Source organism: Humulus lupulus, chromosome 9 (assembly GCF_963169125.1).
Source record: "Humulus lupulus chromosome 9, drHumLupu1.1, whole genome shotgun sequence".
Classification (NCBI taxonomy): domain Eukaryota; kingdom Viridiplantae; phylum Streptophyta; class Magnoliopsida; order Rosales; family Cannabaceae; genus Humulus; species Humulus lupulus.
Window position 1 is genome coordinate 2,908,691 of NC_084801.1, and position 25,427 is coordinate 2,934,117.

Consider the following 25,427-nt stretch of genomic DNA (forward strand, 5'->3'; position numbering starts at 1 on the left):
TACAACTTTTCATGTCTACCAATGACCTTATATTTGAGGAATATCCGTCTGGAACTTTTATATTAAACAAACATCTGCAAATTTCCATTCTTTCCTCTTTAGTAAGAGTGTAAGCTGCAGGAGGTAAATATGTTCGTCTCTTATCTGGTTTTGGAGTCAATTCATCCCTTATACCCATTGCAACCAAGTCTTGTCTAGCCTTAATTCCATCCTTAGTTTTCCCAGGAATATTCAACAAAGTGCCAATCAAACTATCACATACATTTTTCTCTATGTGCATAACATCTAAATTATGACGTATAAGTAAGAAAGGCCAATATTCAAGTTCAAAGAAAACAGATTTCTTTTTATAACACCCTTTTGGCTCTTCCACAACCTTGGCCTTGCGACTACGTTTCATCTTTGTAGGTGTACGAACTTTGGGCTTCCCTAACTTGAACACAATTTTAGACATCTTCTCAAGTACTTGGATCCCATTCAATGGCTCAGGAGCCTCTTCAAACTCTTGTTTACCATTGAATGCCTTCTTCCAAGTCCGAAGTTTATGCGTATTAGGCAAGAACTTCCTATGTCCCATATAACATATTTTTCGAGAGTGTTTCAAGTATTCAGAACATGTTTTTTCTTGACAAACGGGGCAAGCTTTATATCCTTTCACACTAAACCCAGATAAATTTCCATAAGCAGGAAAGTCATTAATTGTCCACAATAAGACCGCTCTAAGATTAAATTCTTCCTGCCTATATGCATCATAAACCTTAACCCCTTCATCCCACAAAGTTCTCAAGTCATCTATAAGAGGAGCTAGATAGACGTCAATATCATTACCAGGTTGTTTAGGTCCTGATATCAACAAGGTCAAAATTGTAAACTTTCTCTTCATACACAACCATGGGGGTAGATTGTAAATAACAAGCATAACAGGCCAACAACTATACTTACTGCTAAGGGATGCGTGTGGATTAAACCCATCAGTCGAAAGACCTAGACGAATATTACGAGATTCATTTCCAAAAGAAGGCCACTTCAAATCAACTCTCTTCCAAGCAAGGGTGTCAGCTGGATGTCTTAATTTACCATCCTTTATTCTTTCATTAGCATGCCACGACAAACTTTTAGCATGTTCGGCATTTCTAAACAATCGGATGAAACGAGGAATTGGCGGAAGGTACCACAAAACTTTGGCAGGTACTCCTTCCTTGACATCGTCACCATTTCTTTTCATTTGCCATCGTGACTCACCACAAGTAGGACACGATTTTGCGTCTGCAAAACTATTTCGATACAATATGCAATCATTAGGACATGCATGAATTTTTTCGTACTGCATGCCTAATGAGCATAATGTCTTCTTTGCCTCATAAAATGAAATTGGAATTTCATTAACTTCAGGCAATAACTCCTTCAAGAAACCAAATAACTCAGTAATGCTTTTATCACTCCAATCATGTTTAGCTTTTCGATTGTACAACCTAAGCAGCGCAGATAATTTTGTAAATCTTGTACAACCAGGGTAAATTGGTTTCTCGGCATCATTAAGGAGTGTCTCAAACTTATTTGGGTCTACTCCTGATCCATAATGTGCATCGTCAATCATTTCATCTAATGGATCCCAGTTCTCCTCCACTATATTCCTCCTCACTCCTTTTGGTCTACTTGGCAGAGTTGGAGCAATCGGAGCTATCTCCCCATGGTAATACCAAATTGTGTAACTCTTGTCGATCCCATTGAAATATAAGTGTTCTTTAATCTTTTTAAGATCCATCTTTTTAACATTTCCACACTTAAGACATGGACAATAAGTAAAATTTGGGTCTTTCACATTTTCCGAACAAAACCTTAAGAACAAATCGACCCCGTTCCTAAATTCCGCAGATAACCTATTCGCTGACATCCACTGTTTATCCATATATTCTCCTATGTCTATGGAAAAGAAAAGAAACAACACTAAATAAGCACGTGATAAAGTTGTATGTCTATATAAAACTAATTTTTTATTATCCTAGATAAAATCGGGCAGCATTTCCCCTATAATAGTGACCTAACCATCTGCATGTGAATATCAAAACAAACAATTCAAACAACATACAATAAGTTTCTTCCTTATAGAATGTCTATATAAAACTAATTGTTTATTATCCTAGATAAAATCGGGCAGCATTTCCCCTATAATAGTGACCTAACCATCTGCATGTGAATAGTAAAACAAACAATTCAAACAACACACAATAAGTTTATTCCTTATAGCTCCGCAGCACACAGTAAAATTTATCAGAACATACTTCACTAATACACACAAGTTCTCAACCTTCCGTTATCACCGCAGCACACAATTTTAATCTCAGAACCTACTTCACTATGGATGAATATTTAAGATATTCAAACTCCTCTAACATTTGTTTAATAATATTAAAAGTAGAAGTAAGAGAATATATATGTACCTCTTGCAATCTTTAATCCAAAAGCTAGCAAAGTTACTTCACTTAGTAATCAAATTCGCTATTAAATCCACAAACCAATAAAATTAAATTAATAAATAATAAATAAAACATCACTAAATATCTAGCAATATATAACGTATTATTGTAATTTTAGAAATTTAATTACCTCAAATGTGTGATTGATATTGGAATTTTGATGCAAAATACTCTCTAAAATCTCACCACAAAAATCACAACCTATGAAATTAAATTAATTAATATGTTAAACATTACTAAACAAATATCACTAAATATCTAATAATAGTAAATGATATTGGTAAACAAATAAAAAAAATCTCAATGTGCCGCTAATTATAACCTCAACAAAAAATCAATATAAAATTTCATAACCTAAAAACTTAATAATAAACAAAAACATAAAAATTTTAATATATTTCTATTTTATAAATTATTTAAAAAAATTATTTTAACATAACTATATATATAACAAAATAGTTACAATTTAAAAAAAAATTCAAATATACAAAAATATATCTAAATTTCGAAATAAAAATTGATAAAAATTTAAAAAAATCATGAACATATATACTCTAATGAAATATATACAATGTGATAGGTTAAATTAAAAAAAAAACTATAAAATCATAAATCCCTAAAAACTTCCATTGAAAAACCACAAAAACATACAATGTATATAAAAAAATGCATAAAAATGTAAAACTAACACAAAATCATGTATATTACTCATCCTAATGCAAAACCTATGATTTATTTGCAAAATAATTAACTAAAAATCAAGAAAATAAAAAAAAAACTTACCTTAGAACCCTAAAAACGCAGCCCCAAATCGCCCAATTCTTCTCTGGTTTGTGCTCTCGGGTTCGTGTGAGGAAGAAGAAGGCTGATTTGGTAGTGATTTATAAGAGGAGACATCCAACGTCTCCCACTGGGAGACGTGGGACACGTGGCACATCTCCCAGTGGGAGACGTTGGATGTACCCATAAATCACTACCAGCCTATTTCCAACGTCTTCCACTATTTTTAATGTCTTCCAATTGTAACCATTAATATGCACTTTCAATGTCTTACACCATTAGCCATTTAAAATCCCTTCTAATTTTTAATGTCTTACACCAATGGTGTAAGACATTGTAGGGAGTCATTGAAAGTAGAATTTGTTGTAGTGTACTGACGCTGTTAACGGCCCGTTTGCGTCAGTGGGGCACTGACGCAAACGGCCCCATTAAACAGCGTCAGTGTATGTTATGACGTAATTGCCCCATCATTTGTGGCAGTGCCTAACTGTCACAAATGCTAAGTTTTGGTCAACAGCGTCAGTCAATTGCGTTGACTGACGCGTTTGACTGACACAATTGCCCTTTTTTGTAGTAGTGTATGGCCAATGTATGCAACTTTACTTCTAATCCCTACAGAGAGAGTTTCTTCATTAAATGTGGGGCACGCCTTGTACCCTTTTGTGCTCCACCCAGACATCATAGCATAAGCTGGGAAGTCGTTAATGGTCCATAAGATAGATGGAAAATTTGATAAACAAGATAGATGTAATATAAATATTCCAATAAATACAAATAATATTGATAGGATATTAAATGAAAATTATAATAAGAAGATATATATATATATAAAATTGTAGGTATTATTACTTTGTTATCCCTACACCAACTCACATGCGGATTAAAAAAAAAAAGGCTAAATCAGTAATTTATCAACCCAATGTGTAATGATCTCAGGCACACACGTATATGACAAACAGTACACAAAACTGAATTTTAATATGATGTTTATGTTTCTTGTTTTCTCAGAAACCCTACTATATTCTAAAGAATAGAACCAGATACCTGAAACTAGGGCATTTGTCCAAAACAAAAAATCAAAGAGAAAGAAAGGAAGAGAAAACACCAGATTTTATCAAGGTTAACCCCAAAATTAGGGGCTACGTCCTCGTTGAGCTCGCCTCAGAGAGAAGCTTTTCTTCGCACTATTTGAAGCAGTTTTACAACATCAATAGAGGTTCCAAGTCATAATCATTCGACTGGTAAGCCTCTGTATCTCACTAATTTCTATATACATTTTTCTTTCTTTCAATCCTAATTTCAAACCCTAATAAAACTCTCTTGTTTTGTCACTCTCTTTCTCTCGCTTGAGCAAATCCCTTGGGTCGAAGAGAAAAATGGGTCATCAGTGCTTAAAGATTTCAGATCACTCAGCTCTCAAAATTTGTGTGTCCTCTTTTGGTAAAGTTTTTCTTTTATTTATACTGGTTGTAATTTGAGTTGTAGTCTTTGATCTAGAAAATTGTTAGATGATAGTTGTAACTGTATTTCGTTATTTTTGTTGCAGAGAGCATTGAGTCCTTGTAACTGAAAAATAAATTCATGTAAGATTTTCCACCTGGATACTCTTATAAGCTTTAGGACAGTGCAAAGTATTTCTCTGAGGGTCCTAGCTCAGTAATGGTTATCCACCATTACTTATACCTAACAAGTTCATACAGTGGTTGAACTTAGTTAGGGTTATCACCTTTGTTCCCATATCCGCAGGATTTTCCTCAGTTGGTACTTTCTTCACTTGAACTTCTTCCTGTGTCACTTTATCCCTGATAAAGTGATACTTAATCTCAATATGTTTTGTCCAGTCATGAAACATAGGGTTTTTGCATAGATAAATCCCACTTTGACTATCTGAATAAATAGTAGGAATTTCTATCAATAGGTCTAATTCTTTCATAAGGCCTTTAATCCAAATAACTTCTTTGATTGCTTCAGTGATGGCAACATACTCTGATTTGGTTGTAGATAAGGCTACCACTGGTTGTAGTTGAACTCTCCAGCTGATACAATTTCCTCCAACCAAAAGAAATAAGCTGAAGTAGACTTTCTATTATCTATGTCCCCAGCAAAATCCACATCACTGTATCCTTCTATGCTAGTATAATTTGGTTATTTAGTGTACTTGAGACCTACTTGTGTAGTCCCTATTAGATACCTGAATACCCACTTAATAACATTCCTGTAATGCCCTGGCTACCCCAGAACAGTTACGGAGAATGGTGAACCGGAAATTTGACTCGCTACCCGAGTCCTTTGGTTAAAAACGTGATCTAAGTGTCATTAACAGGTTAAGGTGTAAAACCAGTAAAAAGGGAAAGGGCACTTTTCATTAAGTAAATAAACTGCTCATGAGCCTTTTTAAAATGTTTACAAGTAGTTCATGTTACAAAAGAGTTGTTACAGTTCCAAATATACAATCCCCGCCGGCCTAAGCGGCAAAAATAGGGTAAACCCCTAGTCCCTCTGAGAACTCCTTGACCGTGGCGATCAAGCGGCCCTGTATGTACATCACACCGCCCAAGCTCTCCACTCAAGGCTGGCCAAGCTTTTCCTTTCCTTTACCAGCACCACATAGCACCCATGAGCCAAGGCCCAGCAAGAAAACATGATATAATATCAACAACGATCACAATAACCATTCAGGACTATCAGTCCAACAAATAGGTGACAATAGCCAAAAGTCACAATAATGAGCATCGTTCCCTCTGGCCATGTGACGATAGGGTCACCAGGGCTTAACTGAGAAATGAATCTTTCATAAGTTGTTTAGGACAGGTGTATGGTGATTAGTCACCAACATAACCTTCCTTTCGACTCTGGAGTCGTAACTATGGACAACGTCCCTTAGCCATGTGACAAACAGTCACCGGGGTCATATACCTTGGCTATATTCATCTGGTTGTAAGCCAGGCAAGCGCTTATAAGTTCCTCGACCCTAGGGTCGGTCTGGCATTAATGCTATAGAGCCATTCAATGCATGATTCTCGACTTTAGAGTCGGTCCCTGACTAGTCACTGTCTCAAACAGGTAAACAACGTTCAACAGCATTTAATATGCAATCCATGTCCACATATATCAACCAACATTCCTCAAGTATCAAACCATGCATGTCATATACCTATACAGGGTGCAACTGTACTCAAACACCGTTTTCTTACCTCTGGTTCGAGTGAGAATAATTATATGAACGATCCCTGAGAACGATCAACCTTTAAATTCCTCGACGGTCACCTGGTCATAACCAAAATATAGGATTCATCAATAAAAAATGATAATTGAGGGTTCCCAAACCAAATCCCAGCCCCCGAGACCTCAAATACTACCCAACCGGGTACTAGGTCCAACCCCGAGGCCTATGGTTTGAGTTCCTAAGCTAAAAACCACTTTTTAGCAAGTTTGGCCTTATGGGCCGTGGCCCCCAAAAGCTGTGCCGCAGCACGCCCCCAAACAAAGAGGCCCCCATCTGCCAGACGCGCATGGGCCGCGGCACGAAAAAGCTGTGCCGCGGCACCCAGCCCAGTTCAGCAACTAGCCCACGCACAAACCAGATTTTCCCCCTGTGCGTTTTTCTCTCAAACCAGCCTCTCAAACCATCATAAAACCTCCTCCAAACATGTAACTAAACCCTCAAATAACAACCTTAGCTCACTCGCATTAAACCCCAATCAAAACTACATAAAAACTCCCTTTAATCCTCACTCCCCACATCAAAATCCATGAACTAAAAACTATAAGCAAAACAGAGCACCAGCTGAAATTAATGGCCAAACTCACCTTGAGACTAGCTTTAAACCTCCCTCACAGGCTAACACAAGTGCTCTAACCCAGCCTTAAGTTCCTCTAGCTTGAATTACCACCAAGAACACAAAACTCTCAAAGAAGGCAATGGAGAAGATGAAGCTAGGAGAAGGTACGGGAATGAAGGAGGCAAACCCCTGTTTTTACTCTGTTTTTTCCACAGCCTTCCAATCCACTTATGTCACATATATCCTCCCAAAAAGACCAAAATACCCCTTGTGTCAACTTAAGCCTCTAAGCCACCCCAAGGGCAAAATTGGTACTTCCCGCTTAACCCGTTAATTATAACTAACGCTTCCCAATTCCCGCTAATCTCAATATCCTTAAACATCAATATTTCATAACCCGTTACCCTAAAATCCCTGGTAACGCTATAACCTTTAATATCACCCCGAGACTCACCCCGAGCCCCGAGCTCAAACCTGTTATGACCAAACCGATAAATCATGTTCTAAGATCGTCTCATGTCGAAATACTCGAACCAATCCACATTATAATGTGGTCTCACAGTATATCATTATCATACAAACAAATATTCAATTATACCCTCAACGGGCCAAATTACCAGAATACCCCTGTAAACAAATGTGGACTCACATGCATGCATTTAACATCATATGATAATATAATTCTCATAAACATGCATAAACACATTTAAATGGCATAGTTAAGCAGTTATGGCCCTCCCGGCCTACTAATCCAGCCATTAACCATAATAGGGAATCTGGGGCATTACAATTCCAGTGTTCTCTCCCAGGATTATACATATATTTGCTAAGAACACTAATGGCATAGGCTAGGTCAGGTCTTGTGCATACCATTAGATACACTATAGACCCCACAACATTAGAGTATGGCACATCACTCATTTCTTCCCTTTCTGCTTGGCTTTTAGAACATTGTTCTTTGCTCAGCTGATATTGGCTAGTCATATGTTGCTTAGAACTTAAATCATGATTAATGTTAGTTTTAACAGGAAACACATCTTCTTTAAAAATAACATCTCTACTGATTATTGTTTTAAAACCAGAATTTTCTCTAACCCACACCCTGTAACCTTTTGTCCCTTCAGGATAGCCTAAGAATATACATTTAATGGCTCTAGGTTCTAGTTTTCCCACACTTTGGTGTGCATAGGCTGCACAACCACATACTCTTAGATTTGACAAATTTGGGGGTTTTTTTGTCCACATCTCTCCAGGTGTTTTACACTCAATGGAACTTGATGGGCATCTATTAACTAAGTATGCTGCTGTCAAAATAGCTTCTCCCCAAAATCCCTGAGCTAATCCAGATTGCATTAACAAGCACCTAACCTTGTTCATTAAGGTTCTATTAATTTGTTCAGCCACCCCAATTTTGTTGGGGTGTGAACCGTACAGTCCTATGCCTCTGAATTCCTATATTCTCACAATAGTTATCAAACATATCATTACAGAATTCTAGCCCATTGTCTGTCCTCAAAGTCTTGACTTTGTGATCAGTTAAGTTTTCCATGAGTGTTTTCCATTGTGTGAACTTATGGAAGGCTTTAGTCTTGTGTTTGAGTAAGAATACCCAAACTTTCCTAGAGTATAGTCATCTACTATGGACATGAAATAAGAACATCCACCATGAGTGGAAGTCTTTTTAGGACCCCACAAAACCGAATGAACATATTCTAATAATTTCTTAGTTTTATGTATCCCAGTTTTAAATTTGAGCCTATGATGCTTACCAAGAACATAAGATTCATAAAAATCAACATTACTTACTTTATCCTTACCCTAAAGATTTTGTTCATTCATTAGTTGAATCCCTTTTGCACTTATATGTCCCATCCTCCTGTGCCATAAGGTAGCCTTTTGATCTTCAGGTGGTATGTGCACTGTCTTGTTGCAGTTTGCAATAGGCTCTCCATTTAGATAGTACAAGCCATCTTGTTTATGTCCTTTCATTATCACCACAGATCCTTTGCATATCTTCATTTCTCTATCTTTGATTTTGCTCTCTACATTTATATCATCAAGCACACTTAGTGAAATCAAATTTCTAGCCAAGTTAGGGACATACATGACATCTTTTAGAGACGTTAATATCCCATCAAACATCTTAAAGCTCACGGTTCCTGAACCTTCAATTTCACATGTTTGATTGTTCCCAAGTATGACCTTTCCTCCTTTTGAGTCCCTGAAATCATTGAGTAAATATCTATTATTAGTCAAATGAAAAGTACAACCTGAGTCTAAGATCCACTCATCTTTAAGTGTTGTGGCTGCCATGTATACTTTTCCACTGTCATATCCATTACTTATGTTTGATGATTCATAATCTGAGTTTTGTGACTCTGAATCCTTTCCTTCAAATTTGTTCTTGTTCTTTCTGTGTAGAAAATAACAACCCCTTTTAAAATGTCCTGGTTTGCCACAATGGAAATAACCCTCTGAGTCATTTGGTCTTTTAGAATGCGATCTGTCCCCATTGTTGTTAAAACTCTTAGTGGGCCCTCGACTATTGCTCCTTCCTCTGTTGTGCCAAGGCTTTCTATGGTTTGATCTTCCTCGACTTAGGTTTATTTCTCCATTTGAGCTTCCCAACTTTTCATTTTTCATCTCCAAGTCCTTTGACTTCAAAGCTGAGATGACTTCTTCAAGAGCTATTTCTGTCCTCCCATACTTTATTGCTGTCTTCACCTCCCTGCATGATTCGGACAATGAGTTGAGGATAATAATGGCTTGATTTTTATCACTCAAGGCTTCATTTTCTCTTGAGTTTGGTGATCGATATGCATCCTCAAGAACTCAACAAGATTCTGTTCTAGGGTCTTTGAATGATTCATTTTGTAGCCAAAGATTCTTTCTTTTAGAAAGATCTTGTTTGTAAGGGACTTTTGCTAGAACTGTTCCTCTAACTTCTTCCATATTTTGGCTAGTGTCTCCTCTTTGTCAATTAACTTGATTATTATATTTGAAAGATTGAAAATGATGATCCCAGTTGCTGTTTCTAAGTATTCCTCCTGCTGAATCTTAGTTGTGCATTATGGCCACTCTATAGGATCTTCTAACACCCTTAGCAGCTTTGTTGTGAAAGAAGAGCATGAATTTTCCTTCTCCATATCTTGTAATCACCCGAGTCATCAAAATTATCAATACCAACTTTTAGATTACTCATTTTAATAAAATCATAATTAAACCAAGTTAAAGGTTGGGATGTTTCAGTAGGATCATTCAAGGGAATATCCACAAATTCTTCAATGTTGGGTGCTACCTCTTGAGAGTCCACTTCCTCCAGTCTTGCTAGCTTTCTTGATTATTATGTGAGTTGAATCTTCTTGCCAATAACCTGGCTCTGATACCACTGTAGGTATTATTACTTTGTTACCCCTACACCAGCTCACATGTGGATTAAAACAAATAAGTCTAAATCAGTAATTTATCAAACCAATGTGTAATGATCTCAAGCACACACATATATGACAAACAGTACACAAAACTGAATATTAATATGATGTTTATGTTTCTTGTTTTCTCAGAAACCATACAATATTCTAAAGAATAGAACCAGATACTTGAAATTAGGGCATTTGTCTGAAACACAAAATCAAAGAGAAAGAAAGGAAGAGAATACACTAGATTTTATTGAGGTTCACCCCCAAAATTAGGGGCTACATCCTCGTTGAGCTCGCCTCAGAGAGAAGCTCTTCTTTGCACTATTTGGCAGTTTTACAATATCAATGGAGGTTCCAAGTTACAATCATTCGACTGGTAAGCCTCTGTAACTCTCTAATTTCTATATACAGTTTTCTTTCTTTCAATCCTAATTTCAAACACAAATAAAACTCTCTTGTTTTGTCACTCTCTCTCTCTCTCTTGAGCAAATCCCTTGGATCGAAGAGAAAAATGGGTCATCACTGCTTGAAGATTTCAGATCACTCAACTCTCAAAATTTGTGTGTCTCCTTTTGGTAAAGCTTTTCTCTTATTTATACTGGTTGTAATCTGAGTTGTAGTCTTTGATATAGAAAACTATTAGAGAATAGTTGTAACTGGTTTTCGTTATTTTTGTTGCTAAGAGCATTGAGTCTTTGTAACTGAAAAATAAATTCCTGTAAGCTTATAAGTGTATTCACACAACAAGTCCCAATTGAGCATGAATTATGTTTTGTTTTCATTTCACTTTTGAATTTTCTTTAGAAGTTTTTTTACATTTTGAGTAATGGATTGCTTTATATTGCTCATTTATGTGAAATGAATTAAAATGGTTTTCTAATTTTACAATTAAACTTTCAGGGTTTCAATATTTTATACTTTTCATGCTCTCTGTGTAGAGATTTTGTAATTTTAAGTTGATGTTTTGATGAATTGATCTCCTGTTGTAGTATTATATAAATATATACATATATAAATAAATATTTAAATGTCCAAGCAAGAGAGTTGAAAGTTCAGTTAGAACAAAGTGATGATTGTGGTAACGTATATCCTACTTATGCTGTCCATTTAGCTCTTCATTAGTTTGATATATGCATCTATTTATTAATTATTTGTTTCTTGGTATTGGAAGTTGTGCAGGTGGTTTATCCCAACAAGTGTTGTTCTGGGTTCAATTTATAGCTCAATTATAGGTTACATTATAGCTAGCTACAAAGTGATTTTACTTGCTGACTTGGAGTGTGTCTTACTATAAATAATGAAGAAAACATTGGGTATTTATGGGTGATTAGAGAAGAAATTCTGTAACGACCCAAGTTTCCTAATAAGGCTTAGGACCGTGATTAGAGGGCTAGTATGGAAAATCTTGGAATTATATGATTATGTGATATTTATGTGTATCATTATATGAATATGTGTGTTATATTATAATATGACTAGATATGCCTGTTTAGGTGTATTAATTATGCATGTGGGCCCTTTTCTGTTTAATGGGGCAATTTTGATATTTTGGCCATTTTAGGTATATTTGGCATACATGTTGTATGTGTGTGGTGCTTCATTATTAGTTGTTTATGCTAGGGTTACTCAGCACGAGACGATCCTAGGAGGCAAGCTGGTGGGAAAGTCACAATGGGATTCATACTTGACTCGGAGTGAGTCAAGGGGTATTTAGTACAATACTGGGATATTGGGTAATGGGAATAAATATTTGATGATAAATTGGGAGTTAGTGAGACCAGGGGGAAATTATGGGAATTTTGACTATTTTACCCCCGGGGGCGTTTTTGGGACCTCGAATATTAGGATTTGCTTGAGGTTACTTAAGCTTGAAGTAACCTGTCAAAAACATAAAAAGAATGTTTAGAACGTTCTCTCTCTCTCTCCTGTTCCATTTTTGACACCGTTAGCATTTTTGAAGGAAACTTGAGTTCTAGGACTCATATTCAAGCGAGGATCGAGGCATAGCGATTCTAGGGAAGATTAAAAGCTTATTAGCCGGAGGATTTAGTGAGAAACGACATAATCAGAGGTAATTTAAGCTTTGAATTCCTGAGTTTATTCCATGTTCTTGGTGTTCTTGAGTTTTACAAACTCAAGACTTGGATTATGAGTTCCTATGGGGATTTTGGGTTTTTGTTGTTGTTTTAATGTTGCTAAGCTATTGGGTGAACTATTTGGGTATTAAAATGTTGATTTCAAGGGTTAGGGACCCGTTGGGGTTGGATTTGGAGCTTTGAAGCTCGAAGAACACAAGTTGAGAACCCAGAATTCTGGTTTGGGTGCTGTAGCACTACACCGCTTGGTGCTCTGTTTGGGGGATGATGTTCTGCCTATAGCGCTGTAGTGCCCAATAGGTAGCGTTGTAGCACTACACAGTCTTCAGAACTTGGTTTTTTGGTACTTTTTGGGGTTTTGACCGAGGGCTCGGGGGATGATTCCACCACCTTGTTTGGTGGAATTGGAGGTTTTGAGAGTGCGAGATTGGGTTTGGAACTTGAACTCATTGAAACACTGTTTATTGTTGTGACTAGGTTATCACTAGGGGCTTAGAAGTAGGATCGTGCTCGAGGGTTGTTCATTGGTAACATGTGCTTGGACCAAAGGTAAGAAAACTGCACCCAATATGTGATGCATAAGATACATGTGATTAGGGCATGGCATGAATGTTGAATATGAGATTGATCAGAGCTTGAGTCTTTGTAAATGTGCATGATCATAATTATGCTAGTGAATGTTGAGTAAGCATGCTGAATGCCCTGTATTTGGATATTTGACATATGATATATGCCTGGTTACATTGCTTACTTGTGAGTGGAATTGACTCCATAGTCAAAATCGACAATGGTGTTAGTATTGACTGTGAAGTTGTGACTCATTAGTCAAGTTCGACAGTAGTACTGAGCACTGGTCGTATGGAATTGACCTATGAGTCAAGAGCGACATAAGCGTAATAAATGCAGGACCGAAAAAATTAGATCTAATCGACATAAGCATTATCAACATAAGTATGAAATGTTGGACTGGCCTTAAGTTCGATGAAAACAAAAGCGCTTGTCTAGTCTAAAGGCTAGTTACTTAGAGCCAGAGCCAAAAGGCTCAGGTGACCGTAATGTCACATGGCTTAGGGTGCGAGCCCACGTTCGTGACTCCCATAGTCACTTATCGGGTTCAAGTTCGTGACTCCAAAGTCACTTATTTGGTTCCAGTTTTTGACTCCATAGTCACTTATCTGGTTCATGTTCGTGACTCCATATTCACTTATTTGGTTCAAGTTCGTAACTCCATAGTCACTTATTTGATTGGGCTACAAGCCCCAGCATGATTACCAAAATCATTATTGATATTCTCTTAGGATTGACTTGATAGTCATCCATACAGGAGGGCAGGACCCACAATCATTTATTTGTACCTACTTGGATACATGAGTAGGGTTATTATTGCTAGGCATGCCTATTATGATTTAGTGACATGTTATTACCTGTTCATGAGCATAATGAGTTTTCTTGCTGAGCCTCGGCTCATGGGTACTATGTCGTGCACGTAAAGGCAAAAGAAAGCTGGACCATCCTTGAGTTGGAAAAGCTTAGGTGACGATGTGTACATATGCGGCTGCTCGACCGCGACGACCGAGGGTTTAAAGAGGAACTAGGGATAAACCCTATTTTGCCGCTTAGGTCGGCTAGTTGTAAATATTTTATTGTAATTAAACCTTTAAAATATATTTTCTAGATCCCAATGTATATAGTGAACGTTTTAGAGAAACGTTGTATTTTTAACAAAATTTTTGAACCCTAAATTGTTAATCATACTTAGTTACACGATTATAGCCAAATGGCTCGGTTAGCGAGTTTATCACTATTTAAAATGCACAACGTAACGGTCCCTGGGTAGTAGGGCGTTACAAATTCATTCTTTCGTTGTAAGTTACTCAATTACTTTCCACTACCCTGCAAATGATATTTTACTTTATTTCGTACCATGATATTTATGGTTGTTTCATATTCCAAATGTCTTTGATTACGATTTTAATAATGATTGGATGAAATGTTTTATATTATGTGCTATATATAAATTGTTTTATCTTTCTTGTTTGCACATACTATATGTTTATTGAAATGCCTCTAAGAGATTGATACAAAGAATGTCAAATTTGTTCTTGTTAGGTAATTGATTTTGTGTTTATATTTTGGTTTAAAGTTCTTAGTTTACCTAATCTATTTTTGTTAGAATGCAATGCACATTAATATTCCAAGCCTATTTCTTTCTACTATCAAACTCTCATCATAAAATTTGGGCTCCATATTCTATTTCTTTTGTCACTATTATGTACATATATGTTTGGATAAATAAAATAAATAATTAATAAAAGAAAAATAAATAAATTTAAACACATAAATAGTTTTTTATTATATTTTTGAAAATATAATTGATAGAGTAATTTAATTAATTTAATATGAAGTTTTAAAGTATGTGATAATAAATTATTATGGCTCATTTATTATTATTTTTTATTTTCAATTTATTTACCTTATTTAGATGACTTTATTAATTTTTATTTTTTTTAGTTTATTTTCCTTATTTATATGACTTTAAAACTCACAGTGTTAAAGAACAATAAAAAAAATGTTAAATCTAATGGAAACCAATAATTTCAGTTTAGCTCACATTTATAATATATAAATATATATATGGAAAACTTCTCAATGGTTACCACTTATAAATGAGTACTAACAATTATGATGATGTGGAAACATATTGACTTGGTATAGCAAGTCACCAACAGATAAATATATAAATACTAGTAAAAACCAACAATGCAATGAATGTTTATTTAAAAAAAAATGTTTCCATTTATTTTTATTCTGTTTTTTTAATTGTCATATAAATTTTAAATAAATAAATTTTTTCATATATTATAAAAAAATGATATAAACTTATTAAAAAAAATTAAACCATTTAACAAAGAATTCTCTAGACACAAACTTTTTATATATAAATATATGGTGCATTTTAGTTTCAAAATTAAATATTTTTTTAAAATTTTATTTTAGAAAGAATATGTATGAATTTTAATATAATAAAATATTTAAAAAATCCAAACTAAAACTATGAATTTTATACTTTATTTGATCAAATTTTAATTACTTAATTTGCAATATTTTTAAGCCAACAAAAAGTTATATTTTAATATATATTATTTAATTAATGGCTAGAGAGCAATTGAAATAAGTAATTTCTCACTAAAAAAATACTAAAAGGAAAAAAAAGTATATTTATGTCTTATTTTACAATTACATACTTGTTTAGATAAACAAAATACGTTAAATAACAAAATAAATAATTAATAAAAGAAAGAAAAAAATGAATTTAAGCACATAAATATTTTTTGGTCATATTTTTTAAAATACTAGATACAAGCAACGTGCAATTTGCACGTTTGCTCAGTTTTATTTATAGAGTTTATTAATTATTTTTATTAAATTTATATTAATGTTATTGTTATACCCAGATTTCTAGCTATGTTAAATATGACCTCGAAAGTTGGATTCGCAGCAAGTGGACTCATAAGGTTTAAAGTATGCTCCAGGATTGAATATCGAGCCTTCAAGGCTCGATACGACCTCGAACATGGCGACCTCGAAATATTCATGATCTCGAAAGGTAGCCTCCGAGATCGATCTATCATCAGGGATGATATCAGATCAACGGTTCTGAGCCTGACGTGCGTACGACCTCGAAGCCATGTGACCTCGGGAGATGTCATTAGCTCGAAAGATGATGAGAAATCTGAGGGACTAAGGCCTTAGAGAGACATGATTATGACTTTGAATATCCACAAGTGTTATCCACAAGAGACGCAGTCTGCATTTATTGTTGTAAATCCCATAATATCATGGGATATTATTTGGTTAGTTATACGCCCCCTGGTCTTCAGGGGACGTTTCCTTTTATATCTGATTGTAGGCATTTAAAGCCATTTATTTTATTTACACAAAAAGAGTAACTACCCAAAATATGTGGGATAGTATTCTGCAGCCTTCTCTATAAATAGAGAGGTCATGCACCATTGTAATGGACCGAAATTCTGAACCTTGAGAGGAAACTCTGAAGAATTCATGCTGAAGAATTTTCAGAGATAATCTTGAGTTTAATAACAGAGACTCGTGGACTAGGCAGATTTAACTGCTGAACCACGTAAAAATCGTGTGTTCGTATTGTCATATTTTAATCGGCCATTATCAGTTATTGTTTACATGCTCTCCTTTCACAGTTGACGAAAAACGGCGTCAACAGTTATATAAATTTTGAAATAAATATCCTATTTTAATTAAATAATTTATTTATTTTTGTTTAAGTTTATGTTTGTTTTAGTTTTTGAATTTGGGACTGACAACAAGAGATTATATATTATATGTTTAATCTAATATTAAATATTATACGTGATTTTAAATTTAATTTTCTTGCTAGTTTTTTTTTAAAAAGCAATTTGTTGCTAATTCACAGTAGATTATATTATATGTTTAATATGATATTATTCTAATAAGTGAGTTTAAGTTTAATTAAATTTTATTTAAGTTATAAAATATATGATTTTATCATATTTAAATAATTGTCATTGTAAAATATCTAAAAAAATATCATATTTTAATTTATTTAATTATGTATTATTTAAAATAATTATTATTGTAAAATATCTAAAAATTATCATATTTTAATTTATTTAATTATTTATTATTTTTATATAATTATCATTGTAAAATATCTCAAAAATATCATATTTTAATTTGTTTAATTATTTATTTATTTTAATTAAGTTTAAGTGTTTACAAACTATCGTTAAATATGAGAATATTCTGTTAAAATTAACATTAAAAAAATAAAAAATCCTTAAAACCCAAAATTTCTGTTATTTACACTTTAATATGAAAATTGATAGAATAATTTAAATACTTTAATATGAAAATTTTAAAATATTTAATGAGAAAATATTATGGCTCATTTATTATTATTTTTTAAAATTTATTTAAATTATTTTATTACTTTTTATTTTTATAAAAATAAATAATAAAATAGATAATTATATCCATATATATATATACCTCAATGATATAAATGGTTCATTCCTCAGTACAAACAATGGACCACTTTTTATACCTCAATAATATAATTAAGTGGTCCATTATTATATCTTTTTACATATCTCATCGGACGCGTGGATCCTCTAACCATTATTATAATAAATTCTGATGATAAGAAGATATATAATAAACCAAGAAATAAGGAGAATTATTCGGAGAAATATGCTAAATGATTGTTTGAATTATAAAAATATGCCTCTAATTTACAATATTGGAAAAGTATCTTCCCCTAGATAGAATACTACAATTTCATTTTTCCTAAGAAAAAACAAAACTGATTTTGATACATAACTGTGTGATGTGACAATTGAAGGAAATAATCATGGGACATACGATTTTTATACATTGTATAAACAAAATCAAAAGCAATTCCCACATGCTTTTAAATATGTGGATAGTACAGAAGCAAACAGAAGAAGTAGAAAAGATATGACAAAAAATTTAGAGCTTATTGCATAATTCCATGAAAGACATAATTAATAAGCATTGTAGAATAACAAGTGTTTTAAATAGGACAAAGATTTTTTTTCCTGCCCCTCTTTTTTATTTCCACCACATATGTACATATCTATCTGATATTTTCCTTTATTTCCAATTATAGAGTTTTTTTTTTCTTTCATCTGCTTTTGTTTTTGGACCCTTTTAAATAATTTCCTAAAAGAAATATTTAAGAAAAATTATATTAAAAAATTAATTAGGTACAAATATCGACCTCATATATTTATTTCTTAATATTTATAAATAATGTTTTGATAACTAGTGTTTTCATTATTTATTAGTAATAACTTGTGTCTAATTACTTTTTTGTTGTAATTAATGGTGACATTAAATAAGAAATAAAATAAAACAGTGTATCTGTTGTCACTAGAAAATTGTCAAAAATATGTGTCTATTTCGTTTCTTCATATTGATGTTTGAAACTATTTAGTTTTGTAATAAAGAAAGGAAAAGTAGTACTATTAAGTGTGTGTACATATGTTTGATTAAAAATATGCCATTGGCATTTGACATTTAGTAATCTTTGGGAATAGATGGAACCAAAGCATTATATAGTTTTGGACTATTGCATTAATTACACATATCATGGCCAATTAAATAATGACACCATTTTTTTTATAGAAAAAATCATGACCAGTGGCCATGGATATATTATTTTCAAGTGCTATAAATACAATGTTAGGGTGTTAGGAACTGATACAAGTGAGATCGAATCCTATACATATTATTATATGATGAAAATGGAGAAGAGTACTAAGAATACTAGTGTGGTGATGATGATGAGCTATGTTATAGTTATAGCTCTTGTGTTTCTTCCATCCACTAGTTTTGCAGGTGGGCGAGCTCTGAATAATCTTCAACTTTACTCCTCAGATCATCCTGGACAGGCACAGGTCACTCTCGTTATCGAACCTTCTCTTTCAGATATATTACTGAAAGAAAGTTCAGAAAAGGATCCTCAATGCATTGGTAAATTTTGCGCGCCTTGGTCACCTTGCCAATCTGGATGTGTATGTGTTGGAAAGACTGGTTTCGGAGCTTGTGCTCCGATTGGATTCTAATATGTATTCTATGTATTGTCGATTGACACTTACATATATATGAAATAATGTCAATCATATATATATAGTGCTAGTAGTAATGAATAATAATGTTACACATGATATGATGACATGAGCAGGCATATTTACGTACGGTGTAAATATGCATGCATGTTATTAGTGTAACTTAATTTATGTATGTCTTTAATTCCTTGATAAAATGGAATGCTATTATTAATTAGTCTTGTGTTGTGTTTTGTACGATTTACTTATTATCCGAACTATTACTTCTTTCAAATTTGTTTGTTTGTTTTTAGTCTTGTTCACTTGTGTAAATTTGTTAGGATTGAGTGAGTCTTAGTTTAAGGTGTTAGTCTAACGTGAATCAATTTTGAATTATCACTACAAGAAAATTAGGCTCTAGTGACGACATTAAAATTTTCGTCGCCAGAGGTAATTCAAGAGACAGGTGCGCATATCTTTCCTATTTCGCGCGAAACTAAATAAAAAACCCCCAAAAACTTATTTTTCCCCCTGTAATTAATCTTTCCTCTTAGACCCCATACCCCGAACAACCCCAAACCTCACAGACCCGAAACCCCACTCTCTCCTCTCAGACCTCAAACCTCAAACCCCAAACCTTCGATCATCCTCTCGGCATTCACATGTATATATATATATTTATATAAATATTTTCGATAGGCTCGATAGTGGCTCGATAGGGTTATGTTATAGCTTAATAGAGCTCGATGACAGTGTTTACTTAGTTTTCTTACCAATTGTTTTCACGTGTAGATGCAGATGCCGAAGTTGCTTTCCGTTTCAAGATCATGACTTTCCTGGCCGAGTCACATATAGGGTTGGTAGTGTTAGAATATTTATTTATATAGTATATAAAATCAATTTGTTACAACTAATTGATTTAATATATCAAAGTCAATATTTTATTTATTAACAAAATATTCTAATTAATGGTCAACATTATTTGTTACCTGATTTTGTTTGTTACTCGATTTTGCATATCTCAACTGATTGAGAGAATATCTCAATTTGTGGCAGAGACTCTGATGGTAGGTCTCACTCTATAAATATAGAGTACCGGTCCCCAAGCTCACTGCTCATTCTAACTTTCAGTAACTCCATCTAAAAGAGTTAGTGAGAGCTTAGAAGCCTGTATACTCGTTCTAATTTCTGTTTCTTTTTCTTTTGTAGACCTAAAGTTAGATCGAGGTTCACCGAATCAATGGCTGGAGGTATACAATTTCGATCCTCTCTTCGTATATGTTCAATCTATATATTTATTCCGTCTACATGTATAAGATTGTTCATATGCATATATTTCATTTAATCTAACATTTGGTATCAGAGTCAGGTTATCTATGCCTTGGTAATTTTATCTGCATATATATATTTATTTGTTTTATATATGTCGTTATATTCATCTTCATATATACACACACATATATATTCGTATCGAGTATGTTTAATATTTTCGAATGGTAATTCCAATTTGTTTCTTAATTAAGGTATATTAGAAATATCTGGCACCTCTTTCTAATGATTTGTTGCTTCATGAACCTAGTTTGCATATAATGGAAACAATTTTTTTTTGAATTCCCACACGTAAGAACCTGAAAGTTTATAAGTTTTTTGGTTTTTTCATTAAAAACTATTTTTTTAAATCTCAATAACATTAGAAACTCTTAAACTTACATTTTCTAATGATTTGGTTTGAATCAAAATTGAGTTTTGAGAAACCAAAATAGTTTTGAAACCTTCATGAATCCGATAATGGCAAAAAATTTATTTTGATATTGATGTTCGATTTTTACTTATTTTTTATGCATAATATTCCTATGAATCACTTCATAGAAGGTTTTATAATTGATATGGGCTGAAAAATCATTAAAATCGACGTCAGAATCAATATTTTCAAATGGGTTTCGAAACAGGTTCGGGTGACCCACGTGCAGAAAAACGGGTCAAAACGACCCGGTTCAATAAAGAAGACAAAGCAAATGACATGTCGTTCGCTACCCTTTAGCGCAAAAAACAACTTGTCGTTTTGACAAGTCCCACGGCACAGTAAGGGAAAAACGACATGTCGTTTTCCCCAGGGTAGATTCAATTTTTTTTATTAATTAAAGAAAAATTCATAAAAAATCCGAAAATTACCTTTTTAATTTATTTTTGGAATTTTATTATTTTCTTCATTTTAATGCTTATTTAGACAATAACTTTCATTTTTTAATTTTTTGCCAATTTCATTAAAACATATAATTTTGGTATTTTATATATTTAGAAATTAATTAAAATGTGCAATTACCTGATTATTGGTGTATTTATTGCATGATATATTTCTTTTATTCATGCAATATTAAATAATTGTACTATGTTAAGAATGTAATTACATTTTTTTTACAATTAAGTTTGTGTAATTATTTTATTAATTCACCAAATCATTAAATAATTTTATTGTCTTATTTAGCATAGATTTTTCTGCCATTAAGTATATATATGGAATTATTGTATTTATTTTCTACATATATATAATTATGCTAATTTGTATGAATATTTTGTTCTTATTCATGCAATATTTATTCTTGGTTTAATTATATTTAATTTTATATGTATGTCTTTATAATTTTAAATGTTATATATTCCATTATTGTGCTAGATATATTTATATTATATTCAAACATTAAGATATGTTGAATAATATTTAGCACACTTATATTCATAAAATATTTAGGGTGAATAAAATTATGAATGAAACATAAACAATATTGTGGTTGACATAAGAACGCATGAATCTGAGACAAATGCTCAATCTAGACAGTTTTTAATGATCTTCGGACTACCACACTAGGAGCACTACTCTCTGTGATTGCCTATTATGTTATAACGAAATTGTTCTTAGGTCTTCCTAGAGCCTAAAACATAATGTCTAGTGAACCATATAATTTTAAATAATTAGGGAGTAGCCACATCTTTAATTATATAAAATTATATATTAATTTGAAAGGATCATATAATGGACATAAATTGTGATTGATTATATAGATATAATAATATTACCCCACAGTGATTTTATTATATATATAATTAATTAGGATAATACATTAATTTAATTTTATTAATTTACCCACAGGAGTTATGATAATTAATTTAATAGTGTTATCATAAAGTTTAATAAAGATAGAAGTATCAAACCTTAATTTATCCCAAATAATTCGTTTGAATAATCTATCATCCTATACATCCAATTTTATTAAATTAAAAATTTAGCCCACTAAGCAATTTTTTGTTTAATAAAATTTCATCCTTAAGCATGTTATACATTGGTAAAACATGATTTCATTAAGCCTCAATCTTTAAAAATCTAAGTTTGCAATCCTATTCATGCAGCCTCTTCATCCTCATCTAGTTTCACTGAAATCCTTACCGAAATTCCTAAGCTTAGGGGTGACAATTTCAAAATCTGGAAAGAACGAGTTCTTCTTCATTTAGGCTGCGCCGATATGGGCTATGCAATAAGGAAGGATGAACCTGCTGCAATCACTGCTGCTGAGATCGCACTATATGAAAAATAGGAGCGATCCAATCGCCTCAGCATCATGTGCAGCTAGCACTGCTGTTGAGATCGCACTATATGATCGGTGCAGTTCGAAACTTTAGACAAACCACTTTACAACAACCTCATCCACCAGTTCTCATCCACAAAGCTCGCTGGTGTCAAAGGAGTTAGAGAACATATCTCAAAGATGAGGGTCATTTATGCTCAACTGAAGAAGCTTGATGTAGTCATTCCTGAAACCTTCCTGGTCCACTACATCCTTAACAATCTTCCACCTCAATACGGGCCTTTCAAAATTTCCTACAACACACATAAGGACAAATGGAGTATCAATGAACTGATAACCATGTGCGCCCAAGAAGAAGCAAGGCTCCTACAGGTTCAAGGTGAAAGTGCTCACATGGCCACCCAAGGAAAGAAACGCAAACTATCCAAGAAGGACAAGGGGAAAAATAAAGTGCCTCCCCAAGGCGAAATAAAGAAGGATTCCATAAAGTGTTTTTTCTTCAAAAAGAAGGGACATGCGAAAAAGGAATGTGCCAAGTTCAAGAAAAGGATGGACGACAAAGGTAATCAAATTTCATTCGTATGTTATGAATCTAATATGACTAATGTTAATATTAACACATGGTGGATTGATTCTGGATCAACAATTCACATTACAAATTCCTTGCAAGGTTTACAAAACATAAGGAAGCCAGTGGGAATTAGGAAAAGTATCTTATCCAGAAACAAGATGGGCTCACATGTGGAGGCTATTGGAACGTGTCATTTAGTTTTAAGTAGCGGTTTTGTTTTAAAGTTAGAAAATACATTTTATGTACTAAGTTTCTCTAGAAACTTGATTTCCATTTCAAGACTTGTACCTTTTGGTTTTTCCTTTACATTTTCAGACAAATATTTTAATTTATATAATAAATCTGAATGTGTTGGAAATAGTATTTTGTATGATGGTCTTTACTGCCTTAATTTACAAAACAATACCGCTTAAAATACTGTGCACGTTCACACTGGCAATAAATGATGTGTTATGAATGAGAATTCCTCTACATTATGGCACCGGAGATTGGGACATATCTCCATTGATAGAATTAGAAGGTTAGTGAAAGATGGGGTACTCAATACCTTAGATTTTACTGATTTTGATACTTGTGTGGATTGCATTAAGGGAAAGCATACCTCCAAGTCTAAGAAAAGTGGTGTCCATAGGAGTTCCAACCTATTAGAAATCATACATACTGATATATGTAGTCAAGACATAGAATCATATGGGCAGAAATACTTCATCTCCTTCATAGATGATTACTCACGCTACATGTATATCTACTTACTTTATAACAAAAGCGAAGCGTTAGATGTCTTTAAGATATTTAAAGTTGAAGTAGAGAAACAATGCAACAAGCAAATTAAAATAGTGAGATTAGATAAAGGTGGAGAATATTATGGTAGATACACTGAAGATGGACAAGCACCTGGACCTTTTGCAAAATTTCTTCAAGAAAATGGGATTGTTGCCCAATATACCATGCCCGGTACACCCGAGCAAAAGGGTATTGCAGAAAGGAGAAACCGAACATTGATGGACATGGTGCGGAGTATGCTTAGCAGCAATCCTGAACTTCCTAAATCCTTGTGGACTAAAGCTTTAAAGACATCCGTGTACATATTAAATCGAGTTCCAACCAAAGCAGTCTCAAAACTCCTTTTGAATTATGGAAAGGTTGGAAACCGAGATTGCAACATGTACGCATTTGGGGATGCCCATCTGAAGTTAGGGTATACAATCCACAAGAAAAGAAACTGGACCCAAGGACCATAAGTGGATAATTTATTGGATACGCTGAAATGTCTAAAGGTTACAAGTTTTATTATCCATCTCATAGCACTAGGATTGTGGAATCAAGGAATGCAAAATTTCTTAAAAATGCCTTGATTAGTGGGAGTGATCAATCAAAGGACTTAGGTTCTGCGAAAGATCTTCAGAACCCTCCACCTCAAGAGCAAGGTTGATTGTGGTTGATAACACTCCTGCAGTCCAAATGGATGTTGAACCACCACAACCAATTATTGAAGATCCACAAGTCAATGATGAAGTTCAAATGGATCAAGTTGTTCAGGAGTTGCCTATAATTGTTGAACAACTGTTATATTATTTTATAATATAATGTAAAATTATATTATATTATAATATAATGTTTTAGATTAAATAAATGTGACAAAGTGTGTCACGTGTCACATATTGTAACATATAATAGAGAGTTACAATATTTAGATATATGAGATATATCCAAATAATGTAACATATTTGGTGTTACAAATTTGTAACTTCCAAATATTACCCTTTATTGTGTAAATTGTTGTTACACAATATTGAGATGAATTTCATAAAGCCATATGTGATATGGCTGTTAGAGATATGATTTTAACCCCAATAATGTGTTTTGGGAGTTACAAAATCATTTGGGACGGTTTGGAACCGTTTGGAAAAACAGCACAATTTTTTGTGCTGAAATTGGTCAGTGGCTGCGGCCACAGGCCAAAAAACTGACTAATTTTCAGTTTTTTCAATATTTGTTGAACGGCTCAAAAAACCCAAATAACTCCCAAATATCATTTTTAATTCCATATTAATCCAATTAAACATTGGTAACAGCCATGGGGGTTGGCGGAATT